General features: G+C 44.4%; 2 long non-coding RNA genes across 4 annotated transcripts in view; one reads left to right on the top strand and one right to left on the bottom strand.

The window, feature by feature from the left end:
- LOC309865443 overlaps positions 1–13074 on the bottom strand; it is a 54779-nt gene extending 41705 nt beyond the window's left edge. For all 3 annotated transcript variants that reach the window (XR_014312099.1, XR_014312100.1, XR_014312101.1), the window contains exons 1-2: positions 12945–13074; positions 6605–6764 (exon numbers count right to left, since the gene is read on the bottom strand). This is a non-coding gene — a long non-coding RNA (uncharacterized lncRNA). The remainder of the gene's footprint in view (positions 1–6604; positions 6765–12944) is intronic.
- On the top strand, positions 12962–21711 carry LOC309865444. Its single transcript, XR_014312102.1, has 5 exons — positions 12962–13062; positions 17590–17660; positions 17812–17883; positions 18867–18981; positions 21583–21711. It is a non-coding gene; the product is annotated as an uncharacterized lncRNA (long non-coding RNA).
- The last annotated feature ends 1854 nt before the right edge of the window (positions 21712–23565 follow it).

Consider the following 23565-nt stretch of genomic DNA (forward strand, 5'->3'; position numbering starts at 1 on the left):
ATCACCACCTGAGCTGAAGGCAGACACGTAACAGACTGAGCCACCCAGGCATCCCAAGCCTGTTGACTCCTGATGCATTGTTTTTGTGTGTCTCTCTGGGCTTATACTTGTGCCTGCACGCAGACACGGGTCTGGGAGCTGAAAGTAGTTCCTCTCTCATGGAAAGGCTGTGTGTTTGAAGAAACAATGGACCTAAGGAACAGGGGCCAGAGACCAGATCTGGTAACGGAGTTCTTCCTCCATCCTCCCTAAACATCTATGAGGACAAAGATGTAATAATTCTTTGGCAACGGCTTTCTCAGGTATCCAGAGCAAAGAGATTTAGCCAGACAGGCTACAGGGCACACCCAAGGTCACACAATGAATCAGCGAAGTAAGCCATGCAGAGGATCTCCTAGCACTGACTGCTCTCCCCAGCTCAGGTAATCACGTGTTCACGCATTCATGGCAGGTGCTGATTACCCACCGGCACGAGCCTGGGATCCTGGTGGAGGGCCTCACCTTCCAAAGGTCCCTCAGAAGGGTTCCCCAACAACGCCAAGCTAGGAAAACAAAACCAGGCAAAGAGAGAGAAGGCCAGGAGAAGGACAAAATGAGGCAGCAATCCAGAGTGGATTCTCAGATTGTTGGATCTAGAGGCTCATTTTTAAATCAGAAAAGATAATCGGTAACCAAGGCGATTAATGCAAATAGGAACTGAATGGACATTCTTGATACTTTTTTAATAAGAAGTGAGGGAGGGGAAAATAAAACCAAAACACCTCGACTTATTAACCATAGTAGAAGGGATTGGGGGCTGACATGTGCAAAATACGGGCACGTCCGTGGAAAGGAAAAATGTCTGAAAAAGGAGGCTATCTAATGGCATCAGCGAGAATAGGTGACACTTCTTTCCACTGGAGGCTCCTTGTACAGCAAGACCCAGCTGACAGGGTGCCTAACTCAAGCTCTGAGAATCATGGAAACAGCAGATGCCAATCTTTGGTGAGGACCTCTTTCCTCTGTGGTGTCATGGAATCACACCAGGTCGCCAGACATTATTTGAAATTCTACATCATCAAGACCCTGCGTCACCTCCATTGGTCGTTGTGAGGAATTCACGACGTCAGAAGAATTCAAGGAGAACTTTAAGTTTCTCACATGAAGATAGTATAAGAACGACACGATGATAATCAGAAAAATAATTGTGGCTGGGGAGGAAGGGGGCGGGAATCCTATACAGTTTGAAATTCTTTTCCACCCAGTGATATTTACATCAGGAACACGAAAGGTATCTTTTGGGAATGCCTATTCTAAAAAAGGAAAATTCAGCCAGTTCTTTTGGCCTGTAGAGACATACAGGACATACTGAGATTCTCAACCTGAGGGCCAGAACTCTGTCAGAGGTGTGACAGAATTTGCAGGCAGGATGGGTGACAAAGAACATGTAATTGGCTTGGGGTGCCTGGGTGGCTCAGTGAGTTAAAGCCACTGCCTTCGGCTCAGGTCATGATCTCAGGGTCCTGGGGTCGAGCCCCGCATCAGGTTCTCTGCTCAGCAGGGAGTCTGCTTCCCCCCTCCCCTCTCTCTGTCTGCCTCTCTGCCTGCTTGTGATCTATCTCTCTCTGTCAAATAAGTAAATAAAATTTAAAAAAAAAAAAAAAAACATGTAACTGGCACATTTTTCAACAGCAGGTATGGTTTTTTAGTTTTGTTTTTTGTTTTCTTAACAGCAGGTATGTTTTAAAAGGAGTTTAAAAAAAAAAAAGCAAACAAATAATCCCACTGATTAACTGGCTATTCAGAGGGCGGTCTGGGGGGAAATCTCAGGTTCCTCCCAGAGCCAGAGCAGCAGAAGCTGCGTTTTATCCAGAGCCCCCAGATGATTCATAGACACATGGAAATTTGAGAAACTCTGAAGACCCTTTGCTGTGCGTTGGCCAACAAATTTCTCCCAAAGCCAACTACGGGGTATTGGAAAAGGAGTTTCATTACCAGTGAGGATATGGGAGGGTTGGGGAGGAGAAGGAGCGGCTGACCAAAGCCAAGGGGCTTTTCCCAGCAGAGCATCCTAAAATAAGCTGCCATCCTCCTTTTTTTAATATTGTGTACTGTCCTAACTATTCTAGGTATTTTGCATTACCATATGTGATAAATTCAATCAGAACTTTGCTATTTTCTCTTAAATTCTGGGATGTGACCCTTGGCCAGGGTTCTTAGCTGTTGTGAAGGTGCACGTCTTTAATCGCTCCCTCTATAGGACCCATCTACACTTTGCGACAAATTTATAATCAACAGGATTGTCTTATGTCACTTGTTATCCCGTGACCCGATTTACATGTGCAAAAAGAGCCCACCTGAGAATGCTGCCGTGGCTGTGTAATGGCACATCCTGGCCAGCTCCTGCCCGGCTTGGGGACATTTCTAACCCTCCACTATTACAAATGCTGCTGTGAACTGCCGTGCACATTACTGACTTTCCCCCTTGCGTGTGATTTCCCTGGGGATACATTCCCAAACAGATAAGGCATGGTTCCCGATTTCAAGGATCTTTCATGCGAGTGTGGAACCCACACATACCGGGTCATACAGTTGGGCAGGGGCTGGATAGGGGAGGGCAAAATGCTGGACACTCTGCCCTCGAGGTGCATGACCCTCTCCTCTCCTCCCTGCCCTGAGCTCCAGGCTGCTGGCCTTTGGGAACCCTGCCCTTGCCTCCTGGCTTCCATGGTGCTAATGAGTGGGAGGCTCCAGCGGGAGACAGGAGAATGAGGAGAGGAAGGACACCCTCCCTGCTAGGCCATGGGAGCTTTTTTGCTCCCCTACCAAAGCTTCTGGTCAGGAGTCTTCTTTGTACCCCAGGAAACCCTTCTTTTCCTTTTCCCTTCAGGCTGAGAGCCAGCTGTGGTTTCTCTTATGCTAACCCCGAGCACTGTGCCTTTCCCTATTGGTTTGCTGTCACCCTGCCAACCCCCTTGTAAATGGTCTGTCACTGCGTTCTCTTCAATGATGTATTTAGGCAGCACCTTCTGTTTGCTGCCAGGGGCCTAAGCGGTATTTCCAGAGTGCTGCGGGACCACTGACAAGGGACTCGAACCAATGGGAGGCGGGGGTATGGCAGACTTGCCAGAAATGTCTGCTAAGCTGGAACCTAAAAGGCAAGGACAAGTTACTGAGGCAGGGGGGTAAGGGGGAGGGAGCAGAGGACACAGCAAGTACAAGACAGAGAAAGTAGGGTGAACCTGTGCCCTCCAGAGCCTCCTAGAGATTCAGGATGGTTGAGGCATGGGAAGACAAGCAGTGGGGGAGGAAGGTGGTCTCAAATGCTTCTGTAAATTAGGCCACATCTATAATAGCTTCATGTAGCTCTTCAGAGTTATGCTCAGACTTTTTAATGACCTAATTCACATTCATTCAACAAATAAGCTCCTTGTGTATCTGCCAGGCATTGTGCTAGGTACTAGAGTTCCTGATCACATACCTTAATCACACAAGAAAAGGCCGACAACAAAGAAGGCAAAATAATTGCTTATCTATATAGATGTTATATGATCTCAAATCATGGGGGGAGAAAATACATGAAAATGTTGATTGGAATTATGTTGAAGGGATGGAATTATTAGTTGTTTTTATTTTTTTCTTATATTTTTCTTTTTCTTCCAGGTCAGCTTTATTTCCTCCAGGTCAGATTTTTTTTTTATCAACATTGTGTTTTTCTTTTTAAGATAAAAATTATTTTAAAAATAATGAGTTAAAAAAATAAAATTTTAAAATGAATTATTTTTAAAATTTTGTCTTAAGATGATTCTTCCTTTGTAAAAGATGAAAGCAACTAGTAAGAATTAGGAAATATGTTGTGTGTCTTATTCAGTAGTTTTCACGCAGCTTATTTTTCACAGGTGCCTATCAAATTCTGTCTTCAAGACCAACTAAGGAAACAAGTTCTTGGGTCTTTAACAAGGAGTGGTAAGCCAAGGGGATTACATGGGACCACCCACATCTGCTTCTCAAGCTCCATTTCCTACTACCTCATTCACCTGGGCTGGCCTGTGACTTCAGATGCGTTTATATCCGGATGCTGCTGTCTGCTCCACAGGTTTCTACCCAAAGCCTGGTGAGGGATCTCACCGGCTTCCACTCTCAACCCCACCCTTGTCTTTCAGGCTCACATTGACATTTGGATTGATGACAGTTTGTAATCTGCTTTCCTCACCCTGCTTTTACTTCCTGGACTCTACCTGAATGCTCCCCCATCCTCTTCAGAAATGACATGCTCACCTCCACCCCTCATTGTAAGGCCCCGGTTTCTGTCATGCTGTGCCCTGCCCCATGGTGTATAAATGACATCTTCAAGCTGACACCCTCCAGGGCCTCCAGAGGATATAACAGGTTACCCAAGTTTGACATCCATTGTGAACTGTGGAATTTTCATTGCCAGCTGATAGCAGCAATTTTTAAAGTAGGGCTCTTAAAAGAACAATCTGATGGTTGGGGGTGGAGGATGGGTGAAATAAGTGATGGGGATTAAGGAGTGCACTTGTCATAATGACCACAGGGTGATGTATGGAGGTGCTGAATCACTCTACTGTACACCTGAAACTAATCTAACACTGTGTGTTAACTAACTGGAATCAAAATAAAAATTTTAAAAATTAAAAAAATTAAGGCAAATAAAATAGAGTGGGGCTCTTAAAGAGAGATTTATCTAGAGAGGGGCAAATACTGTTAATATTGGAGAAAAACAGACAGTTGCTAAAATTCAGGAGCTAATCCTAATTTTTTAAAGTAGAATAAAAACCTAGTTACCAAGATCCAACAACAAACACTGAAAACAATGAAATACTCAAGCTACTCCATTCAAATCTGGACTAAGACATACACATCCTTCCCTCCTCAAAATTATTCAATTTACTTTTACAAGTTCTCCCTAATATAACAAAACAAGAAAATTAAACAGTATAACTTTTAGAAGAAATAAGAATATGTATAATGACTGTACACCTAGGAGACAAAGAGTCGATTTTTAAAACCGACTATAAGTACTAGAATTTGACAATGTAACTACATATAATACATACACAAAATTCAAAAGTTCTAAATTATGCTAGCAATAACCAGTTTAAAGTGGAAATGGAGTTGCAGGATATAAGATTAATATACAAAAATCAATCACTTGCCTATCTATCAGCAATGAGTAAGTGGAATTTGTAATTTAAAACACAGCACCATTTATATTAGTACCCCAAAAATGAAATACTTGGGTGTGAATCTAACAAAATATATGTAAGATCTATATGAGGAAAACTGCAAAACTCTGATGAACAAACTCAAAGAACTAAATAACCATATCCCATGCTCACAAATAGGAAGATTCAGTATTATTAAAAGGTTAGTTCTTCCCAATTTGCTCTATAGATTCAATACAATCCCAATTAAAATCCCAGTAAATTGGGCGCCTGGGTGGCTCAGTGGGTTAAGCCGCTGCCTTCGGCTCAGGTCATGATCTCAGGGTCCTGGGATCGAGTCCCGAATCGGGTTCTCTGCTCAGCAGGGAGCCCGCTTCCCTCTCTCTCTCTCTGCCTGCCTCTCTGCCTCCTTGTGATCTTTGCCTGTCAAATAAATAAATAAAATCTTAAAAAAAAAATCCCAGTAAATTTATTTTGTGCATAACCAAACAGGTACTAAAATATGTATGAAGAAGCAAAAGACCCAGAATATTAAAGGAAATGGAGGACTGACACTTCCCAACTTCAAGAATTCCTATAAAACTATAGGAATCAAGACAGTGTAGCACTGGCAAAAGAATAGACAAATAGATCAACAGAAATAGAAAGCCCAGAAATACCGTCAGCTGACTTTGGACAAAGGAGCAAAGCCAATACAATAGAACAACAATAGTCTTTTCAACAAGTGGTCCTGGACCAATTGGACATCCACAGGCAAAAAAAAAAAAAAAAAAGTCTAGACACAGACCTTAAACCCCTCACAAAAACAAACTCAAAATAGATCCCAGACAAATATAAAATACAAAACCATAAAACTCCTAAAAAATCATATAAAACTAGGTGTCCTTGAACATGGTTGGATGACTTTTTAGATACAACACCAAAGGCATAATCCATGAAAGAAAGAATTGATACACTAGACTTTATTAAATTTAAATTTTTCTGGCTCTGCAAAAGAGTTTCAGGAAAATGAGAAAAGAAGACAGAGACTGGGAACAAATAGTTTCTAAAGACGTATCTAATAAAGGACTGTTATCCAAAATATACAAAGAACTCTTAAAACAATAAGAAAACAAACAACCTGGTTTAAAAATGGGTCAAAGACCTTAAAAGACACTTTACCAAGAAAGATAGCTAGATGGCTAATAAGCATATGAAGACGTGCTTCACATCATATGTCAATAGGGAAATGCAAATCAAACCAATGACCTACTAGACTGGTCGAAATTCAGAACATTGACAATACCCAGTGCTGGTAAGGATGTGGAGCAAGAATCCTCATTCATTGCTGGTAGGAATGCAAATTAATACAGCCACTTTGGAATACATCTCAGCAGTTTCTTACAGAAGTAAACATACTCTCACCATATGATCCAGCAATTACACTCCTTGATATTTACCCAAGTGAGTTGGAACGTATGTCTACGCAAAAACCTTCCCGTGGATGTTTATAGCAGCTTTATTCATAATTGTCAAAACTGGGAAGCAACAAAATGTCCTTCGGTAAGTGAGTGGATAAATAAACTCTGGTCCTTCCAGACAATGCAATATTGTTCAGCACTAAAACAAAAAGAGATATCAAGCCATGAAAAGATGGAGAAACCTTGGATGCATGTTACTAAATGAAAGAAGCTTATCTGAAAAGGCTACATCTTCTAGGATGCCAACCCTATGGTATTCTGGAAAGACATCACATGAAAGAGTAGTACTAGAAAAGGTAAAAAGAACTGTAGGTGCCAGGTAGGGCAGGGATGAATAGGCAGAGCACAGAAGATTTTTAGGGCAGTGAAAATACCCTGTATGACACTATAATGATGAATCCATGTCATTCTACTTTTGCCCAAACCCAAAGAATATACAACACCAGGAGTGAACCCTAATGTCAGCTATGGATTTTGGGTGGCGATGATGGGTCAACGCAGGTTCATCATTTGTAACAGAAGTCCCACTCTGATGGGGGACGTTGATCATGGAGGAGGCTGGGCAGGTGTAGGGGCAGAGTATATGGGTAATCTCCGTGCCTTCCTTTCAATCTTGCTATGAACATAAAACGGCTCTAAAATAAATAAATATATAAAGTCTTAAGGAAATGCAAAAACCACCTTATTCATAACAGAGAAGAAAACACAAGACATCTTTGAATAAAAGTAACAAGAAACACATGCAACTCAAACAGAGTAAGCTACAGAATTTTATTAAAAGACATAAAACAAAATGATCCTAGATGGGAAAACAATGAAATAATATGTATCTTCCACAATTAGTATAATGATTTATTAAGAATACCCATCAGAACACCAAGTAAATGTTTACATGCTAGATAAGATCATCTTAACATTTCCGTGGAAGAGTACCTGTACAAAAATTGCCCAAACTGATTTGAAATAAATGGTAAAGGGAGCTTATCCTTCCATGTATTAAAACTGGTGATTAAAGCCATTACAGACACTGTAGAATTTGCACAGGAACAGATAAATAGATCAGTGAAAGAGAACAGAGGGTGTCTGGGTGGCTCAGTCAAGCGTCTGCCTTCGGCTCAGGTCATGATCCCAGGGTCCTGAGATAGAGTTCTTCCTAGGACCCCCGCTCCATGGGAAGTCTACTTCTCTCTCACCCTCTGCCCCTCCTCCCACCCCCGACTATTGCACTCATGCACTCTCTCTCTCTTGCATGCATGCAAAAATAAATAAATAGGGGCACCTGGGTGGCTCAGTGGGTTAAAGCCCCTGCCTTCGGCTCAAGTCATGATCCCAGGGTCCTGGGATCGAGACCTATGTCAGGCTCTCTGCTCAGCAGGGAGCCTGCTTCCCTTCCTCTCTCTCTGCCTGCCTCTCTGCCTACTTGTGATCTCTGTCTGTCAAATAAATAAAAATTTTAATAAATAAATAAATAATTCTTTTAAAAGAAATGAAAGAGAACAGAAAGCCCAGAAGCAGAGTCAGGGGTATATGGGAACTTACTATATGATAAAGAAATTACATCAATTCCAACAGGGGGACGGGGGATGGATTATTTCATAAATGATGTTGGCCTAACTGTAATGCATCTAGAAAACAATTTAATTAGATGCCCTTTTCTGCACACCATCTTAAAAAATAAATTCCGAGAAAGAATAAGAATTTTAATTGCTTATCGAAAATAAGCCTTAAAAGTTTTAGAATCAAATACCTACAGGGAAAATTTGCTTGAAATAGAGAAGGTGTTAAGCCAAACAAAAATCTCCGAAGCCAAAACAGAAAGATGAGAGACCTGACTATGAGAAAATGTTGCCCTGGCGTCTGCATGACCTCTGCAGACCTGTGAGGCCTGCCTGAAGACCTCACAAAGTCAAAAGATGAACAAAGACTGGAAGAAAATATCTGTATCATTATCACAGCCTCAGGGTTAATTTCACTAATATAAATGAACAATAAAAATAGAAGCAACCAGGGCGCATGGGTGGCTCAGTGGGTTAAGCCGCTGCCTTCGGCTCAGGTCATGATCTCAGGGTCCTGGGATCGAGTCCTGCATCGGGCTCTCTGCTCAGCAGCCTGCTTCCTCCTCTCTCTCTCTGCCTGCCTCTCTGCCTACTTGTGATCTCTGTCTGTCAAATAAATAAATAAAATCTTTAAAAAAATAATAATAAAAATTTAAAAAAAAAATAGAAGCAACCAAAAATATACAAAAAACAATATGTAGGCACACAATTCACAGGAGAGGAAATGCGAACAACTCCTAGTTGACAGGAAAAAAAATGCTCAATCTCACTTGTAATCAGAGAATTCGAAACGGAGACGATAATAAGAAACTTCTGACAAGCCGGAATAACATCGGTCTTCGGGAGAATGTGAAGAAACTGGCACGCTTGTACATTGCTGGTGGTGGCATGAATTTCCCTACTTTTGGAAAATTCAACTCTTTCAGCGCATGTTAAAGTTAAAATTGGGCATACCTAGCAATCCCGCTTCAAGAGATTTATTGTGAAGAAATGAAAGCTTCACTGTTTATAGACACAGGATTTTGGTTGCAGTATTGTCTATAACAGTAAAAAATGAGGAACAATTGGAAAGTCTATCCACAGGAATAGATAAATTATGGCAAATTTTTGCATATAATATTATGTAACTCAAGTGATTTCAGTCTCAATATAGGTCTGGAGAGATACCCATGATATATTATTGCTGAGTGAAAGACAAATGGCAAAGATAATAGGTAAGATACAACTCCACTTCTTTAAGATACAACAATCATACAGATGATTTGCATTTCTATATAATCAGAAATCAGAAGGATTCCCATCCAATTCTGTGATGATGGGAGAGAAACCGGAAGAAAGGGAGAGGATTCTGTTTTTTATGCTGCTCTGTATGGTTTAAAATTGCTCTGAGGCTTCTGACTTAGAGATCCAAAGTGTGAGTCCCTGCATGATGTCATGAGTCAGTCCCCTGTGGTGACGCGCAGCACCAAGACCCCAGCCTCTAGGCCACCAGTCCCAAATGCACTAATAGCTCCCAGGTCTGCAGGACAGGGAGAGAGATCCCAGACCAGCACTTGAGACCCTGTTCTTCACTTCTTCACTCCAAGATCACTTCTCCAGTCCCAAGTCAACACCGGGAGGACTATGCCTTTGGTCTCCTAGTCTACCTTTCCCATAATTTCTTTAAAGAAAGGTTAAACCTGGGGCACCCAGCTGACTCGGTTGGTAGCGCATGCAACTCTTTTTTTTTTTTCTTTCTTTCTTTATTTGACAGAGAGATAGCACAAGTAGGGAGAGCTGGCAGGCAGAGGGAGAAGGAGAAGCAGGCTCTCCACCGAGCAGGGAGCCCAATGTGGGGCTCAATTCCAGGACCCTGGGATCATGACCTGAGCTGAAGTCAGAGGTTTAACTCACTGAGCCACCCAGGTGCCCAGAGCATGCAACTCTTGATCTTGGGGTAATAGGTTCGAGCCCCGCTTTGGGTGTTGAGATTACTTAGATAAAATAAAATACCACATTATACCAGAAAGGCTAAAATTAACAAAACAAGGAAAAAATGTTGGCGAGGATGCAGAGAAAGGGGAACCCTCGTACATTGTTGGTGGGAATGCAAGCTGGTGCAGCCACTCTGGAAAACAGTATGGAGGCTCCTCAAAAAGTTCAAAATAGAACTACCCTATGGCCCAGCAATTGTGCTACTGCGTATTTACCTCAAAGATACAGATGTTGTTGAAAGAAGAGACACCTGCACCCCAGTGTGCAATATCCACACTAACTAAACTGTGGAAGGAGCTGAGATGTCCTTCAGCGGATGAATGGATAAAGAAGATGTGGTATATATACAATGGAATATTACTCAGTCATCAGAAATGATGAATATCTACCATTTACATCGACCTGGATGGAATTGGAGGAGATTATGCTAAGTGAAATTATCATATGGTTTCACTCATATGTGGAACATAAGGAATAGTGCGGAGGACAATAGGGGAGGGGAGGGAATACCGAAGGGGAAGAAATAAGAGAGGGAGACACACCATATGAGGCTCTTAACTCCAGAAAACTGACAGTTACAGAAAGGGAGGTGGGGAGAGGATGGGGTAACTCGGGGATGGGCATTAAAGAAAGCACATGATATGATGAGCGCTGTGTGTTATATTCAACTAATGGATCATTTACCATTATATCACAAATTAATGATGTGCTATACTTTGACTAATTCCATTTAAATCAAAAAAATTAATTAATTTAAAAAATAAAATTTTTTTAAAAGAAAGAAAAATTAAACTTTAGGCTCTTATAAACTACCCTAAGGAACTCAAACCCATGCTATAAAATTCCTTTGGAGAAATAGATAATTAATAAGTTGAGACTTGGAGACATTTCATTTACTCAAAGCTCTGTGTCAGTCGATCACCTTTGGCTTATCCTTGACATGTTTGAGGACTCGCCGGTTAACCTACTAGAGATATGGCTACTCTTAAACTGAGGAAGGAGGTCGGAATTCACAACAGCACTCAGTTAAAAAAAATACACACACACACACACGTATATATTACAATTTACCTCATCCATTTGATTATTCATTTGTTGAATTTTGACGGAAGGGAAATCTGAGACTCACACAAAGAGAGGAGCCTTTTATGGAGACTTCCATCTGGGGCGCAGATTTATGAGGCCTTTTGAGACCCAGAATAACTTTACTGTGATGAAGCATGAGGCAGAACGGCCCCTCCTCCTCCATCCCAACAAATAGCAATGCGGAAAGATACCCAGATGAAAGGGTTCATGAGGCATTCTGGTCAAGACCTGAATAAAGCCGAACTTTTTACAGCAAGTTCAATAGAAAACTGAACTATTCTTTAAGTACTGATTTCTCTCTCTCTCTCTTTCTCTCTCTCTCTCTCTCTCTATCTCTTTCTCTTTCTTTTTGGTTTAATGACAGGCTGCTCAGGGCTTTGGAAGCTCCATCTGAAATACAGGGAAGGAAGTGACAGAGTGTGATAGAGCAGGACAGCTGGTGGGCTCCAACGAACATGTTCAGAATGTTATAAAAGAAGCAGAAGAGCCAGGAGCCCCATACCACGCAGCAATGGGCCCCTCCACCCTCCACCAACCACACGGTGGCAAGGAGGCCGAAAGATCAACGGCTTGGTGTGCCCTGAAGTGGACATAAAAGTGGGCAATTAAATCGCAAGATTCACAGCAGGACATGAAGTAGCCTTTCCCACGAGTTTATTGTCGGAAATGTTTCTCCAATCTTTTTTTTATTTTTTTTTCCTGGGCTTTGAACAGCATTGAACAAAGACTCCCAAATGCTATTCTGGGAGACTGGAAAGAGCAGGAATTCAGGGTGAACAACGACACAGGATAGGAAGACGAGCAGACAAGATGGAAAGGAGGGGCTTGAGCAGATGTCTGGGCAGCCCTGTCTGTAGCAGCGTTGTTCACAACAGCCAAAAGGTGGGACCCACCTGGGCATCCATCAGCTGATGAGTGGATGAACAGAAAACATGATGGGTACATACAACGGAATACAATTCAGCCCAGAAAAGGAAGGAACTCCTGACACAAACCAGTGAATCTTGGGGCATGATGTTCAGTGAAATAAGCCAGCCACGAAAAGGACAAATACTGAATGGTTCCATTTCTATGAGGTCCCCATGATAGTCTAATTCATACAGACAAAAAGTAGCATGGTAGTAAGGAGGGTCTTGGAAAAGAAGAGAAATAGGGAATTCGTGTTTCATGGGTACCAAGTTTGGGATGACAAGAAAGTTCTGGAGACAGATGACGGTGATGGTCACACCACAACATGAATATACTTCATGGCACTGAACTGTACATTTAAAAACAAGCTCAAATGGTAGATTTATGTAGATTTTAGCACCATAAAAAAAAGCAGGCAAAGCTACATTCTTCTTGAGTTCAACAAGCCCAGCTTGAGCATCTATTCCATGCTAAGCACATGTCTGTGAATAAAGCTCGACATTGAGAAAACAGGGTTAATGATCCAATTCAGGTTTTCCTCCCTGCTGCCAAGCACCCCAATGAAAACAGAAGAGAGTAAGTACACTCAATAATTTAAATATCTTCACTTCATGGTCCAGAGTCCCAAAGACAGATTATATATTCCAAAAATCTGACTTGCTTCTGCACTAGCTCAATGTCCCCACTCTCATCACATTTGCCTGTGGCTAAACACATGTTAGCAAATAATCACTTCAAAGGTTTTCAGGATAGGAAGCTCGTATTGTGTTAAATAGAACCTTGACCCCCAGTACCTTCAGAAGACACCAAGCTGTAGCTTCTTTGAACCCTCCTACTGTTCCGTCCCAGGGAATACACAGATGAGGACAGGCTGCCTCCAGGAGAGAGGAAAAAACCAGCAAGAGATAGAAGGTAAGACTCTACTGAGGGTGATGCCCTAGTCAACAGTGAAGTTAAAAATCAACCCAGTTCTCTTGAACTTTCAGTGCATGAAATGGTGTCTGGTGGTATGGGGTAGTGGGGAAAGCCAGACACAGGTGAGTTTTAATCCTGACTCTGCTACAGAATTAAATATGTGATCTTGAGGCAGAGTGAGGGTCTGAGCCTCGAACTCTCAGACTTCAAGTGGGGGAAATCATGGTAACTTCACAGGGCAGAGTTCTCGGTGGAGGAGCCTAGGGGAGGGAGGCTAACTTCTGCGTTCCTTGCCCTTCTGCAGAGTCCTGCTGGAGGGTGGAGGGACAGGTCACACTTGACACAAGGGTTCTTTTTCATTGCCTCTAGTAATTAGAATACATTCCGCTTCCAACAGAAGGTCATTATCACTGTAGCTTTGGGAGAATTTAATAAGGAAAATTGTTGAACTCATCTGGCAGGGTACCTAGGATGTGGTCAATATTATTAATATTAACTTCCCTCAGGTCTCTAAGCAAAGAGCTTTTGAATTAAGTCCGTTCAGATCAGGGTCCATAATTTTTTTGCATCCTTTGACATCTTCGCCTTCAAAACTCCTGCATATAATACACATAGAAGACAGAGCTTTGCCTTTATCTTGCATGTATTCACTCTCGGGTGTTACTTCCTGATTCTTGAGCATTTTCGGTGTGCAAGGAAACTGGGCCTGACAGCCTGCTCTTGGCTTCTGAGGCTGTGGAAACTAGATCAGGAGCAAAAGGACTTTCTTCTCAGGATGGACAGGTGGACCCAGGTGCAGGTGTGGCCCAGCCCCCAGCCGAGCAAATGGAAGACTACTTCCTTGCTGAGGGCTGATATGACCCCAGATCTGGGGGAAGAAGGCTCTGGGGGCTCACCCACTGACTTTTTTGTAGCCATAATGCATATTTCCTTTCAATTCTTGCATGGCTTGAAAGTAAGCCAAACTGTTGGAAAGTTACCCCAAGTAACTCCAGCAGAGTCTGAGAAGTCATTCCAGCCTGCCTTTCAGGCCAGCGCTGAGCCAAGCCCTATAGAGAGTAGAAGCACAAAGAACCCGGGGAGTAGCTCAGCCTCACAGTGACAAGCACAAACATAAACCTTAGCAAGATGTGGATATAAATATTGGCTGTGTCACTTACCAGTAGGGCGACCTCCATCAGGAAGCTAACTTCTCTCGGTCTCCATTTCTTTGTCTCTAAAAGTAAAAAGAAAAAAAAAATCTTGCAGAGGTTTGTGAAGATTAACTGGGGCAGAGCAGGTAATGCAAGGCTTATCATGTAGTAATTGCTCAATGCAGTGAATAATATCTCTCAGGAGTGAGGCTCATGCCTTCTGCTGACAGGAATAATGCCTACCATTTATTGAGCGTTTGCTAGATGAAAGGTACTGAGCAAAAGGTTATATATATATATATATATATATATATATATATATATATAAAAATCATACATATTCTCTCAAGCGTCACAGTAACTGCGTGTTTTCATAGATGAAAACACCAGACGTGGCGAGCCAAAAGGACACAGAGGGAGTAGTGAGCGGTGCTGGGACCCAAAGCAGCTACAGCATGACCCTGGGGCAAGGAATTTATTCCACACCTACTAAACCAGTACATAAGAGCAACGCCCTCTTCGCCTCCCTCCCAAAGCATGAGGGTCCCCCCGTGGGATGTCTGTCTAAGAAGGCGGCCAAGGACAAGTCAAAGTCCTCATGAAAAAGCACGGATCCTGCTTGGAGATGCTCAGACCCTCGGGGAGGGAGGAGTACACAACCGATTACAACGCAGCGTAGGCAATGGTCCTCGGTGAGAACAGTACCACTGTAGGACAAAGGGACTTTAAAGGAAGACATTTGCTCTGCCTCTGTTCGCTTTGGTACAAGAGGCTATATGGAAAATAGCTATGACATATGCACATAATCATGTTGCATTCAGACAGTTGCCCATCCTGAATGAGCGGCCATTTACCTGCAAGATAGCAGGGAACTCACCAGCACCGTCTTGTGAAGGCCCCTCCTGCTCCTGGACGACCTGGGAGTGGTAGTCTGGGAAAGGCAGAGGCCATATGGTGTCAGATTGAGGAGGGGCCTCCCAGACCCCAGGGTCCACCCCCTCCTCCTGCCTGCCATCAGTGCTTGCCACCTCTGAGCAGGAAGGCTGCTCAGCAACCCTGCAGGCTCTGCTGGAATATTTGCAAGGGATTCACCCCCCACAGGCACCCCCTCCTTGTATCGCTATCCTGTGGCTTCTGACAAGGAGTCCCAGTTAAACCTCTCAAGCAAGAGTCTTCTTTGAAGTGGTATAGATCAGGTGCTTTTGCCAGCACTTGGAAGTTGACCAGTAAGAGCAGAATTCTCTTCATTTGAAAACAGGTCCTGACAGCACGTGTTATGTGTAAAGTCCCCTTCTCCAGGCAGACGTGGTGGTTTTCACAGTTTGCTGCATGTGGGTCTGTCTGAACTTATCCCCTAGGGCCTTGGTCAGGCCATCATTGTCCCTGGCCTGCCTCTTGTCGCAGCTAAAAACTGCAGACCTTTCCCTGCAATCCCAGCCCAGCTGCCTTGGTATCCAGGAGCAGGACCAAATCCAAGCCGGGGGCGGGGCGGGGTGGGGCGGAGGTAGAGGGACAGTTGGGCCAGCCTTCCGACACACACCGCCATGCCCCTCGACCTTATCCGACTTCATATAACATGTGACCCAGCTATGGTCTTGTGGGCCACTGCAGATACCACACCCTGCCCCTACCTTTTAGTTCTGGAAAATAAAATCTCATCTCACTCCCTTTGTCTGGAAATCCTGGAAATTTCTGGAAATCTGCCTAATATGCCAGCTCTTCTCCAATTCCCCTCGGACAGGGGGTCTGCTTTGCTTTTGCAAGGGATGGGGTCGGCTCTTCTGAGTGTTGGCCACGCCCACAGGCAGCTCTGTCAAGGGCTCTGCACCGGATCACCTGGTCACCTGGGCTAGACTAGGCTGAGAGGTAGACTGTGACCCAAATCCTTGTGTCCAGCCTCAAATTAAATCTTTATTCTTAAGAATCTCTCAGTACAATACACATGAGGAGAGTCATAAGGAGTGGAGCGGTACAAGTCATGGCAGGAATCATGAGCCACAGGGCAACCGAAAGAGGGGCCAGTCTCCAGCAGTAAGAGACCAGAGGCAGAGAGAGGTAGAGGGCCAAAGTGGTGGGAAGTCGGTGCAGGGAGATGGGCTCCCGGCTCCCTCCCTATTTTCAATGGTAGAACAAGACCTTGCAGAGCTTCCCTGTTCTCCTTGAGGCTTTATGGAAATGCTTCCCCACCTCTTTCTTCTCTGGGTCCTCCTTCCACCAAACCCCCATCACCTGAGGCAATGCGCCTTGGTCTCCTCTTTTCTCAGAACTAACTCCGCAATGAGCCCTTCCAGGGAGCCGGGTCCATCCCGGAGGCACCATTCCATCCCACTGTGTCCACTGAGTCATGCCCAAGCCTGTCCTCAAAGCAAAGCAACCTGAGGTCCTCACCAGCTTCCAGAAACAGCAGGAACCCCAGAATAGGAAGACCATAGTTCTACAGCTGCCCCAGCCTTCTTAAGCAAATTATGTAATTTTTCTCTGTAGTTATTTGCTTATCTATAAGCCTAAAGTGAGAATACCTTCCCCACATACTCACAGGGATGCTGGAAGGGCCAACTGAGGTAACAGGAGGAGGAGTTATTTCAAAGACCAGCAATTGCAGGCCAAGTGGAAAGAAGTGTTACATTTGTGATCACTTCCTAGCCACCTGCCGGTAGGGAGTACTGGTCTACCCATGCTGGCATTGCACCTTGTGCATCTCCTGCCCACCTTGTCCTTTCCACTGCCTTCTCTGGGGCTCCACAAGGCCAGCCCACCCTGCCCTGATGTGTGCAGGCCCTTCTACAGCTGCCTTTTTGGACAGTAACCCCTGCTCCACTTCACCAGGGCAAGATCCCAAACCTTGTCTCTCACTGCATCCCTTTCATAGAAGCTGACCTTTCCCCCAGAAAAGTCTAACTTCCCCGGGGTCATCACCATCACTCCAAGAGCCAGCTACCTCCCCCACTCCCAATGGATTCAAAAGTGAACAAGAGGACAAGGACTCAGACTTTGCCAATTTATACCACACTAAACCCGTCAAACTGCCACCTTTCCCCTCTTTTAAACTTTCACTCCCTGGACTGCATCACAAAAGGCACTGGGATCAACGGCCCACTCTGGCTCTAACTGGCCTCCTTGTCCTTCAAGGGAGCTTACAGTCAGGTACTGCTCCAGTGTTTCTCAAAGGGGGGTCCTGGGACCAGCAGCATCTGCATCATCTGGGAACTTGCTGGAGATGCATATTCTCAGGCCCCTAAAATTTGGGAGGTGAGAAGACTCTGTATCTAACAAGCCCCTGAAGGGATTCTGATGTTCACCCTAGTTTGAGAACGCCTGTCCTAGATTATAAACCTTCTCATCTCCCTGACTGCATGAAGACCTCCCTTGTGCTTTCTCGGCTTGCATTTAGGGCACAGTTGGAGAGAGCCCCTTAATGGAACAGAGGATCTCATCCACTGCCGACTTAACGAAAAGCCAACAGTAAGTTGGCCCTAATGCCTGCTCAGCCTCTTTCCCCATCCCTTGGCTGATTTCCTATAACAGTGTCTCCAGATGCCCTTTTTTGTCGCTAAGCTCCTATTCCTACTCACTCTCCCTTCCAATAATAACAATGTCCTTTCACGTCCTGGAGAAGGCTGCTGGAATACAAAAGATCAGGCTCTGTGCTTGGAGTCAGAAGACCTGGGCTCACCACTTACTACAGGTGGGTGGTCACACCTGTAAATTGATCAAGTAAGGGGCAGGTGTAAAGTATGTAGCCCTGGGCCCGAAATGATCACCAAAATCACTGCTCGGGGCCTCTCTCTGCCCCTCTTCCCTTCTCTTGATCTCTGTGTCCTTGTCTGCATAATGAGGATGCTAAGACCTAGCAGATATGAGCCCCATATCATAATTCGTATGCAGAACAAGATGGTCCACACTTTGTAAACCTTATGCCTTGCCAACCAAAGTGTGGTCCAGAAGCAGTTGCACCCCCTGGGAGCCTGTTGGAAAGGCATGCTCAAGCCTCAGCCAGTCCTACTGAATCAAAATTCATACTTTACTCAGATCCCCAGGGGATTCATCTGCACTTTAGAGTCTGAGGATTTTGAAGAAAAGAACTAGGAAAACACATGATATTATGCATGTATTACTCTCTTCAATTTCTCCATCAGCCCTTCCTTCCTCTCTGTCTCCACCCGAAATACCGCCCCCTCTCCTAAGCCCAACGAGGTCATTCTTAAGCAGCTGGCACATTAGAATCACACCGACCAATACCTGGGTCAAACCCCAGGCCAGCTGGAGAAAGGCCCAACCTCAATATATTTTTTTAACTCCCCAGGGGACTCATATGGGCCCAGCGGTGAGACTCCTACAAGCCTCCCACATGGCTGTTCCGTTGGGGAACTCTGTCGCCACACTATTCACCTAATCTCTTCGCTATTCAGAATTGTACCTCCCTGCCTCTCTACCATTCCCCATGCCCCCACCTCATCCACGGAGCTCCCCTTGCCATGCCCAGCCCCAAGCTTGCTTTTTGCATTGGCTCCTATCACTGTGCCCTGTAGCTTTCACTTGACCAGAGTTTAAAATATTTACTGACATGGATTTTTAACCCTGACACAAGGACAAAGCCCTCCAGCTGGAGGCAAAGTCTCCCCTTGATCTCGCCCTCCTTCTAACTATCACTCCCACCCTCTGTATTAGTCAATCCCACAAACAAGAGGTCTCCGCCGGCAACCTCCATCTCCTCAGAGGGATGACACCCCACTCTAAGTCAGAACACCACTCCGCCACCTCTCCGCTACGCTGGAGAACTCTGGTAAGAAGTGGTTTGTTGTGAAGGGTTCATTGCTGTTGGGTAAACAAGGGAGGATTCTTCAAGGGACTTCCAGTATCCATGAAACAATAGATCAAAGGGGGGCCCAAAAATGTCAAGGGAGACCAAAGAAAGAAGAAAGGGTTGGTTTTGTCCCACCTGGGAAACACCTGCCCTTGGAGTAGGGATCTGAAGGGACCCTTCTCTTTCCATGGGAAGTGAGCTAGAAGGGGGCTCTGCCTGCACCTGAAGCAGAAGCCAGACAGAAGCAAAAGAACATACTTCCCTCTCCAGGGAGCATGGAGAAGAGCCATGGGCTGGCCTCTGGCACTGAGCAGAGGAATCAAGAACTTGTTGCTCTTAGAGTAATTGCTGAGACTAGACAAAGCTGTATGGACAATCACCACCCCATGTCAGACCCTCACACAACACATACCTGTAGCCTGCAGGTGGTGTTGAATTCAAGAAGCCAGACTTGAAAATAAACCACCGCCCACTCTAAGTAAGCCCTTCAATCGTTCACTCATCAGTGATCAATAGTTGATCAATGCCTTTTCCCACCTGGGCAGGTGTTTCCCAGGTGGGATGAGATCATAGTTGATCAATGCCTTCTTCATCCTCATTGAGAGACCACCCCCCGCCCGACCTGAGGACCCCCAAATCTAAAGAGGAAGGGCAAAACAAACAAAGTGGTGCCAGGGATTTACCAATGTTGTGAGACATGGGGGAGGGACCCACCGGTGGGGTCAGGAGATAAGGCAAGGTTTATGGTCCTGGGGCCACCAAAAGCTCCAGGATGAAAGCAGGGACTCCCAGGGGCTCCCGCCTTAGGAAAAGTGATCTTTTTCACCTTTTTTTCTCCTTCCACACACAGTTTACTTCCCTGAAATTGGGAAATGAAAGACCACCACTTTTTAAATTGTTTTTTAATTCCATTCGGTTAACATCTAGTGTATCATTAGTTTCAGAGGTAGAATTTAGGGATTCGTCAGTTTCATATAACACCCCATGCTCATTCCATCCTCCTTGAGGCCCATCACCCATTACCCCATCCCCCGACCTACCTCCCCTCTAGCGACCCTCAGTGAGATTCCTAGAGTTAAGAGTCTGTCACGGTTTTTCTCCCTCTCTGATGACTTCCCATTCAGTTTTCCCTCCCTTCCTTTATGATCCTCTGTGCTGTTTCCTATATCCCATGTATGAGTGAGATTATATGTTAATAGTCTTTCTCTGATTGACTTATTTCACTCAGCATAATACCCTCTAGTTCCATCCATGTCAATGTTAAGTATTCATCTTTTCTGATGGCTGAGTAATATTCCATTGTGTGTATATAAATAAACATCACATCTTCTTTATCTGCTCATCCATTGAGGGACATCTGGGCTCTTTCCATATTTTGGCTATTGTAAGACCACCATTTTTAAAGTTTCCCTTCAGAACTGTGAAATGGTTGTGTAAGAAGTGACAGCGATTTGCACTGGAGAGCATGAGAATTGTCCACTTCTGCAGACCCTGCAGAGAGGGAAGGCAGAAGAATCAAGGTTGGGCAGAGGGAGAAGCAGAACTACAACAAAGCCTCTTCCGATTCCATGGGGAAGTCTGGGGCACGTGTGATCATCAACAGTTGGCCCTTATTGGGATGTGTCATCAATGTAGACAGCACAGAATACACATGACATTGAACAAGAAGTCGACGGCTGGAGGCTCCCTACTAACAGCACTCCCTGCCCCGGAGCCACAGCTTTCCTTGGTGTACAGCGGGGCACAGGTGTACTACAGCCTGACATTGGGAGCACATTTAGGGGGGGCCAGGGGGCAGAAACAGAATGAGCAAGACAGATGGGGGTAGGTGAGGTCAGAGAGGGGATAAGACCACTTCCCAGCTGGGGATGCGGGCCAAAACAAATCAAACTCAAGTATAACCAAATCTCACCGACTCAGAGGTTGAAGAACACAGGTGACAGAGCAACGTGATAAACAACACCCCGGGGACATAATCAGCAACATTATGAGGAAACTCCACAGGAAAGAAGTGACTTCATTTCTTCAAAACAACCGAAAATTGAAAAATCGCAAGGGAAAAAAAAATAAAGGGAAGCTATAGACTTAAAAAAAAAAAAAAAAAAAAACAGGCATTTCCACCAATCCCGCTGTATAAACGTATTAAACCTTATCAGACCTCAATCAAAAAAAAACTATATTATAATTAATAACCATCACCATCTTACAATTGAGAAACGGTGAGCCCTGGCAGATAGTTAATAAGGAGTGACTCTGAATGTTTCTAGCAGCCACAGGACTTAAGGAAGGGACATCTATGATCTGTCAAGGGGCCTCCAGTCCTAGTGCTGCAGACACATAATCAGATCATAACTCTGTCTTATGTACCCAGATTCCTGTCTGCTGCATGCCCCGGGGTACACTGGACAGTATGGACAGCAGGCTTGGGAACATTCCTGATCTTGTCCATCTTGTCTCTCTTCCTTGTAATATAGTGTGAGAACCAAGAAAACTCATCCACCTCAAACTCCAACTGTGTGGGCAGCAAAAAAACCTTTGGGTGACTCTCTGTGCCCTTAATACCCCATCCTCTTTTCCCAGCTCTGAGGAAGCTCTGTCCTCATGCTCAGGTCCTGAAGGGAAGTCCCCGCTTGTCTCTAACTTGACTTGAAGACTGACTCTTCACCGATTCCTTCATACATTTTCTTCGTCAAAAGAAGCTTCCTGCTCAGTCTTCTCTGCAAGCCAAATTCATGGCATGTGGGAGGGCATAGCCCCAGACCATGCGCAGTCTTTTCTCGAGTATTGGAGGAAGGTTTCTGAACCCAATGTGTCCATAGATCCTTCGTGATGGATTCTGAAAGCATCAGGAACGAGAATATACACAACCAGCGAAAGTTTCCACGCAGGCCGTGGGCCTCTCAGCAGGCTCTCCCCCTTGTTCAGTAAGAATCCCTTTTCCTTCATCAGCACATGATGCCCCTTTTCCCACAAAAATCTATTTGTTCCACTTTCTCGACATACCTAAGAAATTATTCTTGGCTTTCTGCCGGGTTACCTGGCTCTCAAAAGCCATTCCCAGGTGGCTAATAAACCCTACCCTCTCCCTCTTATAAACAGATTTGAATTTGCTTTCCTTAAATTAATAAAGATTTACTCAGGAAACACAGTACCCAGAAAAGAGGGACCAATGGTCTTCTTCATAAACATTGTTTCATGGAGGGGCGACAGACAGGAGAAGAAATACTTGAATGAGAGTCTATTTTCACACCTGCCATGAACCAGTTACAGGATACCTTTTGCTCCTGAAAAACTTAGGGGCAGACTTGTCTCTTCTGTAAGATAAGGCATTTGGACAATATGATCTCCATGACCCCTTCCTGCTCCAAAGCGCTATGATCTTTCTGATTTACTGCATTGTCTCTCGCTTGGCCTTCTTCATTTCTTTCCAGTGCAGAGGTAGCAGGAAGTTGGTGTGTCTGGAAAACAAAATAAAGTAGTAAATGATTACAGTGCATACACAGTAAAGATTAAACAAGCCAACACTGGGGCGCCTGGGTGGCTCAGTGGGTTATGCCTCTGCCTTCAGCTCAGGTCATGATCTCAGGGTCCTGAGATCGAGCCCTGCATCAGGCTCTGCATCAGGCTCTCTGCTCAGCGGGGAGCCTGCTTTCCCCTCTCTCTCTGCCTGCCTCTCTGCCTACTTGTGATCTCTCTGTCAAATAAATAAATAAAATCTTTAAAAAAAAAAAGCCAACACTGTATGTTAACTATGCTGGAATTAAAATTTTAAAAATATGAGGGGCACCTGGGTGGCTCAGGGGGTTAAAGCCTCTGCCTTCGGCTCAGGTCATGATCCCAGGGTCCTGGGATTGAGTCCCGCATCGGGCTCTCTGCTCAGGAGGGAGCCTGCTTCCTCCTCTCTCTCTGCCTGCCTCTCTGCCTACTTGTGATCTCTCTGTGTCAAATAAATAATAAAATCTTTAAAAAAAATTTTAAAAATATGAAAAAATAAAGTATATATTTTAAAAAAGGATTAAATAAGCCAACTTAGAAAACAACAAAGGACAAACGCATGCATTACAATGAAGAGGCACAAAGAGCTGGTAGATGCGTGAAACAATGCTCCACCTTACTAGTAATTGGGAAAATTAAAATGAAATGAGATGTCATTTTTCCTCCATCAAACTGATAAAAATGTAAAAGATAGAAAATGCCAACTATTGGCAAGGGTGTGAAGAAACGGGAATATAATTCAGCTCAAACTTTGGGGGACAATTTTGCACCATCTGCCAATATGGCAACATCTAGGAGCCTTTAGCCTGGTTCTATGATCCCATACCTTAGAACCTTCATTTATGTTACATCATTCTGTGTGATTAAAAAAAAAAAAAGGGGACACAAACTAAATGTCTTTCTACAAAAGAGCCATTAAACCCAGAACAGCCACACTATGGGAGAGCAGCCACAAGAGAGAATAACATAAATTTATATAAACTGAAGAAATTGTATCCAAGATCATCGTCAAGGGGGGTAGAACCAGTGACCAAGGGCACCTGGGTGGCTCAGTCAGGATCTCAGGGT

The sequence above is a fragment of the Mustela nivalis genome (assembly GCF_964662115.1).
Source record: "Mustela nivalis genome assembly, chromosome: 5".
Taxonomy (NCBI): domain Eukaryota; kingdom Metazoa; phylum Chordata; class Mammalia; order Carnivora; family Mustelidae; genus Mustela; species Mustela nivalis.